We start from the raw sequence: 16,095 nt of genomic DNA, 5'->3' as shown, positions 1-16,095 counted from the left end.
CGAAAACTATTTTCACTGGTGTGACATCATTTCACAATATATCAATTCTCTTTTAATGTCTAATGGTAACAATTAATGTAGTCCGACGTTACTGGCTTCTACGAACGTCAAGATGTAATGTTTGATATCTGTCGACAGGGGGCCAGCAGACTCCGCGGTTTGAATAAATGGAGATACACTGGCCGGGGTTTGTGCGGTGGGAGACAGTGGAGGTGTTGGGAGGGGGGCTATGAGGAGGCAGAGAGGGGATGGTGGGAGGGGTCTTACATGGTATACGTCACTGCTTGTGCAGGGGAGTATAGGCTGTGTTGTCAGCCTAGTGTCAGTCTGATGAAGATTGGCATTCAGGTAAGCTGTCATTCATTTTCAATGTCAGAGCATGGAGCAGGCTAACACTCCAGCGTCTTTTTTTCCTCGCCCTCATTACAAAAGGCAGCACATTATTCATACAGACAGGGCCATGCTAGGGAGAGGGAGAAAGAGAGAGGGAGAGAGAGAGGGAGAGAGAGAGAGAGAGTGCGAAGGGGGGTGGGGGGGAGCAGAGAACAAGAAAGACTGGGAGAGGGGAGGAGGGAGAGTGTGTGAAAAGGAAGGAGGAGGAGAGGAAAAGAGAGAACTGAGAAGAGATACATTTTTGTACTGGATGGAAAGACTGGGGATTTTTTTGCTTGATGCACCGTTTGGATTAATTAAAATAGCCTAGGCTATATGTTTGGTACGTTATTATGGCATTTAGGCGTTTTCTTTTTACGAAGATTAGTGTTGTTTTCAAGGAATATGAAGAATAGAGCAATGTTTTGGTTGGAGTGAATCGAAGACTGCACCAGACAATTATAGACTGCACGTAAACACGCTTCCCGCGCGACAATGGATTCATGTTAATTGAAGAATGACTTATGAATTAATTACGATGCATTTGTTTGTAGTTGGTTTATTAGTTCGGCTATATTTTAAAATGTGTTGACTGGCTTAGGTCTGTATATTTCAAGTATTTTCATTGTTTTCATATTTACATATGTTGTCTATTCTTAATCTATTTAGCAACTGGAGGATTGATTTTAAACTTCATTATCGATTTTGTCATTTTCATAAGCTTGTGTTATGGATGGGCTACGTGGAAGCGATCTTCTATTTGGTTAGGCAAAACAACTTTTGCTGTCAGACCAGCGTTCTAAAAAACTAGTTCTACCAATAATTAAAGCTATATACATACATTTTTGTTTAGCACCAATATCCGATATTCACTGTAAATATCTGCTATTTAATTTCATATAAATATAAGGAAGGATGGAAACAATGGTCACGCGTGACAAATGGGCTAATTTAAAAACCTATTTAAGTTCTAGGCGTTTTCTTCTTGGATGTATTGCATTAGGTTTTTCGTTATGATAGCCTTTATTTCCAGCATAATCATTCACAATTTGTCTAAAATACACATTTCGTTAAGAAGTCAGATTTTGATTTTCCAGTCAAATCTTGCAATAGGCTGAGTATTGCAGTCCTATTTAAGAGTATGTCCTGTGGTTCAGATTTAATTACGTGGATGTCTTGGCAGTAGGCACTATCCAAACCACTGTTCTATTTGTGTTCACATAGGCTACGGTCACATTTTGGTTTGCATTACATCTGGAACAGCATGTTATTAAAAATATATATATATATATATAAGTCAAGTGACTTTACTCCATGTCAGAACATATTATTCAGTGTTTGCCACTTTAGCTATCTACCTTTCTAAAAGGATTGCAGTATGATATATCTAAAGGGAATTGCTTGTGGCTGTCAGCAACTCTGACTTCAGTGTTTACTTTTCATTGACGAGGCATACCATGCAAGACTGAACATTTGTGCTCTTTGCGTGACACGACTCAATGCAGTCGCTACTTTCTATTTTGGATAGCTGATTTATTCCAGAACTGGGCTTGTAGTGGGCTAGGTGCTTGACAAGAACATACAAATATTTCCACATAATTCACCATCGACTTCAAATGAGATTCATGTATCCATAATGTATTTCCATGCACGCCACTTCGTAGATTGTAAATATTCAGCATTTATTTTTGTTTGAACTTTAATGCTGCTGTTAAACATCATAGTGAGTTTTCATCTAAAATAAAAATGAATGCCGTGTATTTTTATATTCAATATACCATTACGATTTTTTTTAGACAAAGTAGGTCTAGCTAAGGCATTATTTGTATTTTCTCCTGGATCTGTATGAACTCCCTTTTTGACATATATATAGTTATATCATCACGTTTTGTGAATTCACTGATTTCAGATTTATATACAAGGAATTTCAGATGATGTGTGTGTGTGTTTGTGTATATATATATATATATATATATATATATATATATATATATATATATATATATATATATATATATATATATATATATATATATATATATATATATATATATATATATATATATATATATATACACACACACACATCTGATCTGAAATGTGTGAATTGACAAAATCATGATGATATAACTTATTTTGGCAATAACTTATTCCATACTGAGAACATGATTCAAAGCATAGAGCTAAATCAGAACCCATCTTATAATTTGAGTGGTCTTTAAAATGAAGTAATGTACATGCCAAGCCATTGAAGACATGGAATGTATAATATATCTGCTACAAAGAAACAAAGACCTATCTTTTTGTAGGTCGGCTAATACTGGAAGCTACTCAACTAAGGGCCAGTTAAATCATCTTTTAAAACGTCTGAACATCCTTATGGTATCCTGCAGTGTCCAGTGTTAGTATTGTGCATGTTGTATTCACAGTACTAAACACAGACGGTAAAGTGCTGAGCCCGTGGTATAACGGTTCCATATCCTGGTCACTATGTACAGATACTGATCCCAGCCGGACACCGGTGCTCAATCCCTGAATCCACCTTCTACGCTGTGTCTCCACGCTATATCCCATCTAATACAACCCGTCTGAATAAAGCAAAAATGCTGAAAAAAAATGTATCTTTAAAAAAGAAAGAAAGTGCAATAACATTTCTGTGGCAATGTAAACTCAAGACACACAGCAGAAGCTGTTGACTCAGGAATTTAGTTTCTTATGTAACTACCACATCTGGGACAGTTGTAAACACCTCAGTGGACTACACTTGATTTAACTTCGACTAGGAACATAAACAATACTTTCTATTAGTTTTTGTTGCTGTTCTGACAGATTAATATAAATTATAGTGTCCTTAAAATAAATGTCAGAATTTAAGCAAATCAGTTAAAAATTGTTCACACATCTGGAAACGAGAGTCAAATAACACTATTTTAAACATTATTTTTTTATTTTTTAAATGTATGTGCTTTATTTACATTCCTCAAATTTACAGTTGTAATCACACGCAAGCACACATACATTTGCACCATATGTATTACAAACCCCTTTTTACACACACACACACACACACACACACACACACACACACACACACACACACACACACACACACACACACACACACACACACACACACACATATCAATTCCTTGTCACAAGCAACTCATCCTTAGTGTTTGTGCTTTGTTATGTACCCCATAAGGCTCAACATGTTGGGAGATAGGGATATTGACAATTTAGATGCTCCAATACCCTGCTGGGATCGTAATTGACGATTTGTGTCATGGGACAAGCAGCCCAGGGGTAAAACTACAATACAAAACACCAAGACATTATTTGCATATTCCATTCCCCACTTCATGGGTAAATTACATTATTAGGGGTGATGCTGTGCTCTCCTGCAGCTTTTTAGGGATAATCACTAATACAGTGATTCAGTCGCACTAAATGAAGGAAATAAACAGAGAGAGAAAAGCATATGTTATTAACCAATTTGTGCATTTATGTATGGCCATAAAGCAACTGAAAAAATTGAAGCAATGTGCAAATGCTTTCTACTCCCTTGTCTTAGCCTCTAATACTATCTCCTTCATAAAAAAAAAAATATATATCTTATTCTCAGAGAAAATCATGAAAGTTTTTCAGGTCTTGTTCTAACTAATAGCCCTATTTCCTAATCTCTTTCTTAGAAATCAGACAAAGAAATAGAGGAGAGGAAAAGACAATGAGAAACCCTAATTGTTTGGGTCTTTTTTTGAAACACCCAGCATAGAAAATAATGTTTGTTTTGGGAATAATTCATGAGGCTTTAGTCGGCTCTGTTTATTCCTTTGGAGCGCACCACTCTCTTGTTCTATCCCTTGGAACATGTGCTGTATGGGGCCTTTTTCTCTGCAGCACAGGCCTCAAAAGTGTTGCACCCCCAGCACATGTTGAGGCAGTTGGGATTCATTTTGTGGCCCTTACATCAGTGGCCCTCAGCGGCTAGTCCTTCTAAGCTTGCTTGATCCCTATTTCTCTCCTGAAGAGAGTCAGGGCTTGCTTTAGCTGTCAGAGAGCTCAGTATAAGGATGACCCTGCACTATGTTATACCTTACCTATTGCCCAATTCCCCACTTTTGCTGTGTTGGCTTCAGTTTGTCACTGGGGACTGACACAGAGAGAAAAAAAAAACGTATTTGCTTGATTTATGCCCCGAGAGGAGTGGTGGATCTATAATATCTGCAATATTGTTTGCATCATGAGCAGTTAGTTGATCCTTCACTGCTGCTTGCTCAGAAAATAGACAGGGCTATAAACTTGCATACACAATACCTATAGGCTTTTGAGGATTACCAAAGCAAATACTGAAGACGGCAGGTGTGAATTTATTTATTTATTGTATTTATAACAAAATGCTTTCTAATATCCACAGATCACCATACATACTATCTTTATGGTTCTGGTGAGGTTGTCAAAACAACCCTCAAGTTCTCGAGATCCTATTAAGAGTATATAACTAACAGGACAGTATGTCATTAATAAAACAAAAGTTTCAGTCAATTGATAATGGTTTTTCCATCATCAATTTGATTGTGTCATGTTTTTTTGAATGACAAAATTAAGTAACAGCACAGAGACAGTCTAGAAACTAAATGCTCAGAAAACAGAATGTCACATTTTTATTGTGTGTATAGTGTTAGATCATAGTCAAACAGTGCATTAAGGTATTTATTGGCAACAATAACAATGTTATATTACATAAACTAAATAGGCCTTCATCCTCATTATTATTCATACCAAAATCAACACATTATTTTAGACTGTAATTATTATGATTCAACAATCAAAAGCTAAATCAAATTAGCAGCAGCTTATTATTAATTCTGCATTTAAAGACCTTTAACAAGACTGCAAACCTCTTTTGTGCCTTTGCTTCTTATCTCTGGTGGAATGCAGATAATCCTAATAAATTAATATAGCCTCACAGAGAGAAATATGAAGCCTGCAAGTAAATCCTGAATATATTATTTTCAAGAGCCCTAGTAACAGCTGAGCGGAGGGAGGTAAAAAATATTTGATTTGGACTTAACAGCAAATCAACGCAAATACCCCCCCCCCACCCAAGAAAAAAACTGCTGTGGCTGCTGCATATTTCTTTGCTTCCATTCTCCAAAATACATAAACATATTGGCAAAAATGGTATCCGTACAGTTGCGAAAAAATGTAACACAATTGATGGGACTAATTAAATGTAGGTTAATACAATACGTTGATGCAAGAGAAATGTAATTCACAAGAGCCAGGACATTCCGTCCAGTTTTTACAAAACTTAGAGCGAGTTACTCCTCAGTAGTAGCCATGTGCCAAAATAGGGAGTTTCCTCTGCAGTTATCTAGATGGAATTTGCTTATGTTGATGACTGGCAAAAGAGAGTAGTTGACCATTCTTTGAAAAACAATATGCAGCCCCATTGAATGGTTGTCATTTTGTCCTATGAACTGCCCTCCCAGTTTGCTGAAAGGACATCACTCAGTCCTTTCTGTCACTTCATGTTTATGTGTATTTTTCAGTTCATTATATTACAGGACATCATTAGTTTGGTGGAGAATATTTTTCCCCACTTTATTGCTTTTTAACATTGGTGTATATTTGTGTTTCCTTCCTTGCAAATCATTTGTGTACCTTGTTTTGTTCTCCCTATGGGGCCCAGAGAGGTTTAATAACAAAAGCCAGTCTGACTTAAGAAATCGAGGACGTTATTCTCAAAGACTTTGTTATAGCAGCAGGACTGCATCAAAAGGCTGAAAGCATTGCTTAAGTGGTGAAGTCAGAACAATTTATTGTAATGTGTTATAGTGGTTATTTCACCACAAATTACTTTAATTTGATCCAACCCCTTACTGTAAAAGGTCCATGTTTGGGGAGTGCAATTTTGTTTCTCCATGGTAATGGTATGTCAATTTTTTTCTTATATTCTGACCAAAAGACTTAAAGGAGTAAAATGTTATCCTCCAAAAATACAATTTATGTTGTGGGCAATGTATACAACATATAGCCCATAGCTAGCTCTATTAGCGCCTGAGCCTATGAACTATGGTTTTGTGCATTGTGCGGGCTGAACTCATAGATATCCAGGTTATTTTACAGATGGAAGTAAGCTATTTTGAAATTCAGCTTCTCAATATACTGTATACTCCATTGTTAATACTATCCTTATTTCACATGCCCAATGATTAAGTATCTGAAATATAGTGCTATATGCAATTAACAGTTAACATATTAATTAAGTAGATCTCATCACATGCAGTTCTAATTTTATAACAGATACATTCATGTAGAAATGACCTGCCTTCCAAATTATGGAACCTCTTTCCTTTGATAATTAACATTGATTTACAGGTGGTAAAAACACAAGAACACCAGATAACTGCTGCCGATTCATGTAAAATGTATACTGTAACAGTTTTTTATGACTTCTGTTGAGAACAAATTTGAGAAGCCATAAACTTAGTATACCAAGACAACCTTATCTATCATTGCTTTTTGTTAATTCCCTCTTTCCTGCTCTCACTTCATTAGTTTTAGAACATTATGAGGCTGGCACTCTTGACAATGGCAGAGTGTATGAGAAAATTAATCTGAGCATGAGAAAAACACTGGCTGTATATCTCAACTTTAAAGGTTTCAATGCAGGATTGCATTGAGGATCAAATCCTTAGCAATTCACTTTTAATCAGTTATGTGGTTTCTGTCCCTATGCTTCTGGTGTATGTTCTGAGTATGCTTGAATGATTATTTTGTATTTATCAGTTATTGTAAAGAATCAGAATAGGTTTTCACTCAGGTAATGTGAGAATGTAATGTTATTGCTAGTTGCTCTGCAAGTTGGTAATGTCTAATTCTTACTTTCGATGCCTTTGTAGAAAGATCATGCTTAGCCCTAGCCATGCCTCAACTACACTCCTGTATCCCAGGAGGGCTGGTGACCAAAGGGTTCTGGGTTATGTGGGAGCAATGATTTCCTATAAATAGTGTAAGGTAGGACCGAGATGCTGATCTGAATTCAGTTTTGCATCCCTAACCTCTAATGATTAGGGTTAGGCTTTCAAAAGGGTGAGTCGATCTCTATGTAAGAGCGACTTTACCCAGTACAAGTTTTCACCCCTTAACAGGAAACTCTTATTGGCCCGTTCGAGATCTCATTGAACTTTGTGTCCAATAATGTCATTCAGACTTGAAGTGTAGCAAAGCCAGAGAGTTCAATATGAAATCCAAACCAAATGCAAATAAAATGACTATGTAAGAATATTTAAACTAATATGTCTTGATTTGTAAGGACACTCACACATTGTGTGAATGAAAGCTGTGTGATGAGTGTGTTTGTAAGCCCATTTTAGTCTAACTACATGACAGTTTTGAATTAAGTTGTGTTTTCATTTATTAACTCAACATGCCACTGCTTTTGTTTTATATTCTTTCGCATTTGTTACATTTGAGGCAATGCATGAAGTTATTGCCTTTCAAGTCAGAATGTAAACAAGAAGATGGCAGATTTATTAAGTGGATGAAGAGGCTCTGGGAAATAGTGTGCATTCTTGGGATTATCATAACAGAGACAGACTCTAAAGGAATCTGCACACAGAGCAGTTAAGCAACAAAAGGAAGTTGTTTTACTGTCCATTTTAGTTCCCCCGTGTTCGTTATATCCATTGTAACAAAAGATAAAGACAATATGGAGATTACTCCGTTTTATGTATGTCAATTTCCCCAGTTCTGTCTTCATAGTTTTTCATAATTCTCAATATACAAGAGAATGATATATTTTTTGTAAAATTATTAAACATTTACCATTACCTTCGTATTAAAACGTGTGACCTGGCTGCATCCAGTGCACATATGCTGCTACAGTGTGGGTGCATACAAGTTATTGATCTCTCCACAAAAAAAAAACTCTACATTATCTTACAATAGTTTCCTGTCCAATTTTCTAGATGTTAATTCAGGGACTCAAGTAAATTATACGAGAGATAGTACTCCTTTTCAACCTACTATAGTCTTGTACTGAGAATTTCTCCACTACAAAGGCTAATCCCATTTTGTAACTTCTGTCCATAATTGGTTACCACTCTTTTATCTTATTATCAGTGTGTGCATAATTATTGCAGTCATCACATTAGAATATGGCATGCATAATAAACAGATTCAAACTGTGTGCTGGGTAATTAGTATGTTAGGATATGTGCCGTGATATAAGCTTTGCTTTCCTAATGATCCTATTGTTCCCGCTGTCCCTGAAAATTGAGAGTTACTGATAGACATTTGACATGGTTAAGTAAGCAATGTATTTCATCATACTATTTTATTTCTGTGTACTTTGCTCTTGTTGGAAGATCCAGCCAATACAAAAAATATACAAAATAGATATGGCAGAGAGCATTGATAGACACAATTTTCTTAACTCAGTTTGAAAACCCAAATGTTCTACGAGGAACATAATGCGTTCATAGCGCCACTCTGGGCCAAGAAAGTTGGGATGCTAAGAACGGTGTGGTTTTGATCCAGAGTAAGAACTCCTTGCCAAGTTAAGGTCCAGTGGCTGAATCCTGAAATGACCTTTGAAGTGATCACTTGGCTGTTTGTTGTGTCAGGATATGGGAGGTAGGTTTGGGTACACACTACAAGGGTTCACATCCACAATCCATCCCCAGGTGGCAGCACCAACTGAGGCAGGTGCTTTGCCAAGCCATAGGTTGTTTAACCAAAAACATGTTTTCATGACAGCAATTTGTTGATTGGATAAAAATGCTTATGTTAGTGATGATCAAGAAGCAACTTGTTTTACAATACTTGCGTATTACTTTGCTTTGGCCTTACAACAGCATACAGGATGAAACGGCACAGCATCCACTATATTGTGATGAATATATATACGATAACATTCAAAAGTGTGGGGTCACATAGAATTTTTTTTGCATGAAAACATACACTACCATTCAAAAATGTTCATCAATTAAAATAACTTTGATCAGAAAATCACAAAATGATCAGAAATACAGTATAGATATTGTTCATGTTTTAAATGGCTATTGTGGCTGGAAATGGCTGATTTTCAGTTAAATATACAGAGGCTCATTATCAGCAACCATCACTCCTGTGTTCCAGTTGCATGTTGTGTTTGCTAATCCAAGTTGATCATTTTAACGGCTAACTGATCACTAGAAAACCCTTTTGCGATTATGTAAGCAAAGCTGAAAACTGTTTTGCTGATTAAAGAAGCAGTAAAACTGGCCTTCCTTAGACTAGTTCAGTATCTTCATCATCAGTGTTTGTGGGTTCAATTGAAGGCTCAAAATGACCAGAAACAAATAACTTTCTTCTGAAATGTAGTCTATTCTTCTGAAAAATTAAGGCTATTTCATGTGAGAAATTTCCAAGAAACAGAAGATCCCGTAAAACGCTGTGTACTACTTCCTTCACAGAACAGAGCAAACTGATTCTAACCAGAATATAAAGAGGAGGGGGAGGCCCCGGTGCACAGCTGAGCATGAAGACAAATACATTAGTTTTCGGGAAAGTATTATGACCAGGGCGGCATAACCTTTAACCCCGGAACAAGGCTCTCTCCTAGTACAGACTTGACTGACGGCTGTTCTACCTTCCCTCTCATTGTCCTGATATTATTGGCTCTATATCTTTAATTCTTAGTTTGAAAGTAAATTAAAATTAATAGTGAAACGTTGTGGTCATTTCTTACAAGTTACTACTCAAGTTACTACACAAAGAATAAGCCATATCTCAGTTCCCAATAAAAAAAGATTAAGATGGGCAAAAGAACACAGACACTGGACAGAGAAAGAACTCTGAACTCTTTTCTTTCGAAAACAAGGACATTTCTAAGTAATCCCAAACTTTTGAATGGTATATATACACTCACCTAAAGGATTATTAGGAACACCACCCTTTCGCCTTCAGAACTGCCCTAATTCTACGTGGCATTGATTCAACAAGGTGCTGAAAGCATTCTTTAGAAATGTTGGCCCATATTGATAGGATAGCATCTTGCAGTTGATGGAGATTTGTGGGATGCACATCCAGGGCACGAAGCTCCCATTCCACCACATCCCAAAGATGCTCTATTGGGTTGAGATCTGGTGACTGTGGGGGCCATTTCAGTACAGTGAACTCATTGTCATGTTCAAGAAACCAATTTGAAATGATTCGAGCTTTGTGACATTGTGCATTATCCTGCTGCAAGTAGCCATCAGAGGATGGTACATGGTGGTCATAAAGGGATGGACATGGTCAGAAACAATGCTCAGGTAGGCCGTGGCATTTAAACAATGCCCAATTGGCACTAAGGGGCCTAAAGTGTGCCAAGAAAACATCCCCCACACCATTACACCACCACCACCAGCCTGCACAGTGGTAACAAGGCATGATGGATCCATGTTCTCATTCTGTTTACGCCAAATTCTGACTCTACCATCTAAATGTCTCAACAGAAATCGAGACTCATCAGACCAGGCAACATTCTTCCAGTATTCAACTGTCCAATTTTGGTGAGCTCGTGCAAATTGTAGCCTCTTTTTCCTATTTGTAGTGGAGATGAGTGGTACCCGGTGGGGTCTACTGCTGTTGTAGCCCATCCGCATCAAGGTTGTGCGTGTTGTGGCTTCACAAATGCTTTGCTGCATACCTCGGTTGTAACAAGTGGTTATTTCAGTCAAAGTTGCTCTTCTATCAGCTTGAATCAGTCGGCCCATTCTCCTCTGACCTCTAGCATCAACAAGGCATTTTCGCCCACAGGACTGCCGCATACATACATACACATACAGTGGGGAGAACAAGTATTTGAAACACTGACGATTTTACAGGTTTTCCTACATCAGGGATAAAATTGTAGACCTGCACAAGGCTGGGATGGGCTACAGGACAATAGGCAAGCAGATTGGTGAGAAGGCAACAATTGTTGGCGTAGTTATTAGAAAATGGAAGAAGTTCAAGATGACGGTCAATCTCCCTCGGTCTGGGGCTCCATGCAAGATCACACCTCATGGGGCATCAATGATCATGAGGAAGGTGAGGGATCAGCCCAGAACTACACGGCAGGACCTGGTCAATGACCTGAAGAGAGCTGGGACCACAGTCTCAAAGAAAACCATTAGTAACACACTACGCCGTCATGGATTAAAATCCTGCAGCGCACGCAAGGTCCCCCTGCTCAAGCCAGTGCATGTCCACCCCCATCGGAAGTTTGCCAATGACCATCTGGATGATCCAGAGGAGGAATGGGAGAAGGTCATGTGGTCTGATGAGACAAAATAGAGCTTTTTGGTCTAAACTCCACTCGCTGTGTTTGGAGGAAGAAGAAGGATGAGTACAACTCCAAGAACACCATCCCAACCATGAAGCATGGAGGTGGAAACATAATTCTTTGGGGATGCTTTTCTGCAAAGGGGACAGGACGATGGGGCCAACAACCTCCTTCCCTCAGTAAGAGCATTGTAGATGGGTCGTGGCTGGGTCTTCCAGCATGACAATGACCCAAAACACACAGCCAGGGCAACTAAGGAGTGGCTCCGTAAGAAGCATCTCAAGGTCCTGGAGTGGCCTAGCCAGTCTCCAGACCTGAACCCAATAGAAAATCTTTGGAGGGAGCTGAAAGTCCGTATTGCCCAGCGACAGCCCCGAAACCTGAAGGATCTGGAGAAGGTCTGTATGGAGGAGTGGGCCAAAATCCCTGCTGCAGTGTGTGCAAACCTGGTCAAGAATTACAGGAAACGTATGATCTCTGTAATTGCAAACAAATGTTTCTGTACCAAATATTAAGTTCAGCTTTTCTGATGTATCAAATACTTATGTCATGCAATAAAATGTAAATTAATTACTTAAAAATCATACAATGTGATTTACTGGATTTTTTTTTTAGATTCCGTCACTCACTGTTGAAGAGTACCTATGATAAAAATGACAGACTTCTGCATGCTTTGTAAGTGGGAAAACCTGCAAAATCGGCAGTTCTCCCCACTGTATCTAGCAACTTTTGAACTGTAGTGTGTAGTGTGTATGTAGATATACACACTACACCAAATGTCACAGTGTGTGTGAGACACTGTGGCTTGTAGGCCTCTCCAGGTCTCCATCTAACCATTAGATGACGAGGTGTTGGGCATAGCTGAAAGTTTGACTCATCAGAGAAGATGACCTTACTCCATTCCTATATGGTCCAATCCTTATGGTCTTTTGCAAACTTCAGCCTGGCTCTTCTTTGCTTCTCATTGATGAAGGGCTTTTTTCTAGCTTTGCAGGACTTCAGCCCTGTCTCTAGGAGCCTGTTTGGAACTGTCCTTGCCATGCACTTCACCCCAGCTGCTGTTTGCCATTCTTTTTGTAGGTCACTTGATGTAAGGTTGTTGAGTGATATTTGAATGAGTTGACGGTCATCTTGGTCAGTGGACAGTAGTTTTCTCCCTCTGCCAGTCTGTAGCTTTGTTGTCCCCAATGTCTGTTGCTTGACCTTGTTCTTATGAACCGCCGTCTTTAAAATTTTCAGGATGGAAGCAACCTGACACTCACTGTATCCCACTGCCAGTAAAGCCAGAATTGAACCCTTCTTTTCCTTACTCAAAGCTTTTCTTTCAACTATTTTGTCATCTGGAATAGTTATTTTTATATTCAAATTACCTTTGAGGTACTACTTGCACTGTTTTTGACATCCAGCTGGTCCAATAGCAAGAGGGTAGTGATGACCACAGCAGTGTTTCTTATACTTTTCCTTGTTAAATTCGATTCAATCAGTACTTCATTAAGTAAAATGAGGTGTGCCTGTGCTGGAATTTAACATACACTGGAATGGAATGGCTGCCATACATGTAGAGATGCTGATTTAAGAAACATTAGGAGTGGTCTCTTGTGTGGTCATAAAATTAGAATATCATCAAAAAGTTGATTTATTTCAGTAATTCCATTCAAAAAGTGAAACTTTATTATATTATATTCATTCATTATATTCATTCATTACACACAGACTGATATATTTAAAATGTTTATTTCTTTTAATTGTGATGATTATGACTGACAACTAATGAAAATCCCAAATTCAGTATCTCTGAAAATTTGAATATAACTTAAGACCAATACAAAAAAAATATTTTTTGAAATGTTGGCCAACTGAAAAGTATGAACATGAAAAGTATGAGCATGTACAGCACTCAATACTTAGTTCGGGCTCCTTTTGCCTGAATTACTGCAGCAATGCGGCGTGGCATGGAGTCGATCAGTCTGTGGCACTGCTTAGGTGTTATGAGAGCCCAGGTTGCTCTGATAGTGGCCTTCAGCTCTTCTGCATTGTTGGGTCTGGCGCATCGCATCTTCCTCTTCACAATACCCCATAGATTTTCTATAGGGTTAAGGTCAGGTGAGTTTGCAGGCCAATTAAGAACAGGGATACCATGGTCCTTAAACCAGGTACTGGCAGCTTTGGCACTGTGTGCAGGTGCCAAGTCCTGTTGGAAAATGAAATCTGCATCTCCATAAAGTTGGTCAGCAGCAGGACGCATAAAGTGCTCTAAAACTTCCTGGTAGATGGCTGTGTTGACCTTGGACCTCAGAAAACACAGTGGACCAACATCAGCAGATGACATGGCACCCCAAACCATCACTGACTGTGGAAACTTTACACTGGACTTCAAGCAACATGGATTCTGTGCCTCTCCTCTCTTCCTCCAGACTCTCGGACCTTCATTTCCAAAGGAAATGCAAAATGTACTTTCATCAGAGAAGATAACTCAGCAGCAGTCCAGTCCTTTTTGTCTTTAGCCCAGGCGAGACGCTTCTGACGCTGGGTCTTGTTCAAGAGTGGCTTGACACAAGGAATGCAACAGCTGAAACCCGTGTCTTGCATACGTCTGTGCATGGTGGTTCTTGAAGCACTGACTCCAGCTGCAGTCCACTCTTTGTGAATCTCCCCCACATTTTTGAATGGGTTTTGTTTCACAATCCTCTCCAGGGTGCAGTTATCCCTATTGCTTGTACACTTTTTTCTACCGCATCTTTTCCTTCCCTTTGCCTCTCTATTAATGTGCTTGGACACAGAACTCCGTGAACAGCCAGCCTCTTTAGCTATGACCTTTTGTGTCTTGCCCTCCTTGTGCAAGGTGTCAATGGTCGTCTTTTGGACAGCTGTCAAGTCAGCAGTCTTCCCCATGATTGTGTAGCCTACAGAACTACACTTAGAGACTATTTAAAGGCCTTTGCAGGTGTTTTGGGTTAATTAGCTGATTAGAGTGTGGCACCAGGTGTCTTCAATATTGAACCTTTTCACAATATTCTAATTTTCTGAGATACTGAATTTGGGTTTTTCATTAGTTGTCAGTTATAATCATCAAAATTAAAAGAAATAAACACTTGAAATATATCAGTCTGTGTGGAATGAATGTATACATTATACAAGTTTCACTTTTTGAATGGAATTACTGAAATAAATAAACTTTTTGATGATATTCAAATTTTATGACCAGCACCTGTATATACATACACAGTCCTCTGTATTCACTCCTCTGACCAATTCTCTCATATTGACCAATTCTTTAATTCTACTGAAATATAAACGGTACGTTGACATTTCTTTGTTTGAAATTTCCTTTTAAAACACAGACCCTTAAAATAAATTATGGTGACACTGGTTTTATGTTGTAAAATATTTTGCCAAAAAAAACTTCAATATGTTTGATAAATGTACTGTATATGTTTCTCTAGGTTTTCTCAGTTGACTAGCGAATTGCAAAGTATATCCTCAACCATGATCAAGAAAAACTTTCTAAAGGACTGAAGGCACAGCGATCTTTAAAGACATAAATTAGGAGACAAGCATGAAAAGATTTCAAAGGCCTTCAAGACATTTATTAATAAGTGGCAATTGAATGGCACCAAGACCCTGCCTAGATATGTCTGCCCTTCCAAACTGTGTGAGTGAACAAGTAGGAGACTGATCCGAGAGGTTACCAAGAGGCTAATAGTCAGGGGTATATACAAGGACACTGGAAGCAGATGCAAGGATTCAGCAGAACGTTTTCAAGAATTATAGTAAAATGTTTGACAGACCAAAAAAAAAAAAACAAGCAATCATCTCAATAGTAAGGAACAAGATATGAAATGTCTATGAACAAATGCTTGTAAGACAAAAACAATGACATTATGTGACAAAGACTGTGAGAACAGAGGGATACATATACTCAAGATAATTAGGGGAATGGAAACCAGGTGTGTGTAATGGGGAAGACAAGACAGTCCAGAAGTGCATGATGAATAGGGTGTTGGGCTGATGACCAGGGAAGTGCAGGAAAAGGGCATTGGGTTGATAGCAGCTAGAAGACTGGCGACGCAGAGTGTCAGAGCAGGAGGTGAGGAGAGGCAGATATGATACCAATGGCAACTTCTACTGGGCTGTACGTTTTTATAGCCAATACTGTACTAATTGTGCATGAGACAACAACATAAGAAGCACTCCAACAATATGGCCTGTGTGGTAGGTTGGAAGCCATTACTCCTAAAAGTCCACCTTAAATCCTTTTTTAGGTCTTAACCCATTTGGCAAAAATGTTGTACTCTGGCAAAACAAACACTGAGCTTTTTGGCCTAAAAGCAATGAATTACATTTGGTGCAACACCTATAGTGCATAATCACACAAAGTACATCATCCATGTTGTTTCGATTAGTAGTGGCAGCATCAAGTTATGGGG

General features: G+C 38.5%; 1 protein-coding gene across 4 annotated transcripts in view; it reads left to right on the top strand.

The window, feature by feature from the left end:
* Positions 1–16,095, top strand: part of pknox2 (pbx/knotted 1 homeobox 2) — a 110,283-nt gene that overhangs the window by 1,389 nt on the left and 92,799 nt on the right. The window contains exon 1 of one of the 4 annotated variants that reach the window (XM_034293195.1): positions 320–348. The exons of 2 other annotated variants lie outside the window; for them this stretch is intronic. The gene's annotated coding sequence lies outside the window, so the exon portion shown is untranslated. Of the gene's footprint in view, positions 1–319; positions 349–16,095 lie in introns of those variants that run through there. One more of the 4 variants, XM_020048370.2, reaches the window with a different exon arrangement.

This window comes from Esox lucius, chromosome 7 (assembly GCF_011004845.1).
Source record: "Esox lucius isolate fEsoLuc1 chromosome 7, fEsoLuc1.pri, whole genome shotgun sequence".
NCBI classification, from domain to species: domain Eukaryota; kingdom Metazoa; phylum Chordata; class Actinopteri; order Esociformes; family Esocidae; genus Esox; species Esox lucius.
Note: the sequence above shows the minus strand (reverse complement) of the source record. Positions and strands in the feature narration are given on the sequence as shown.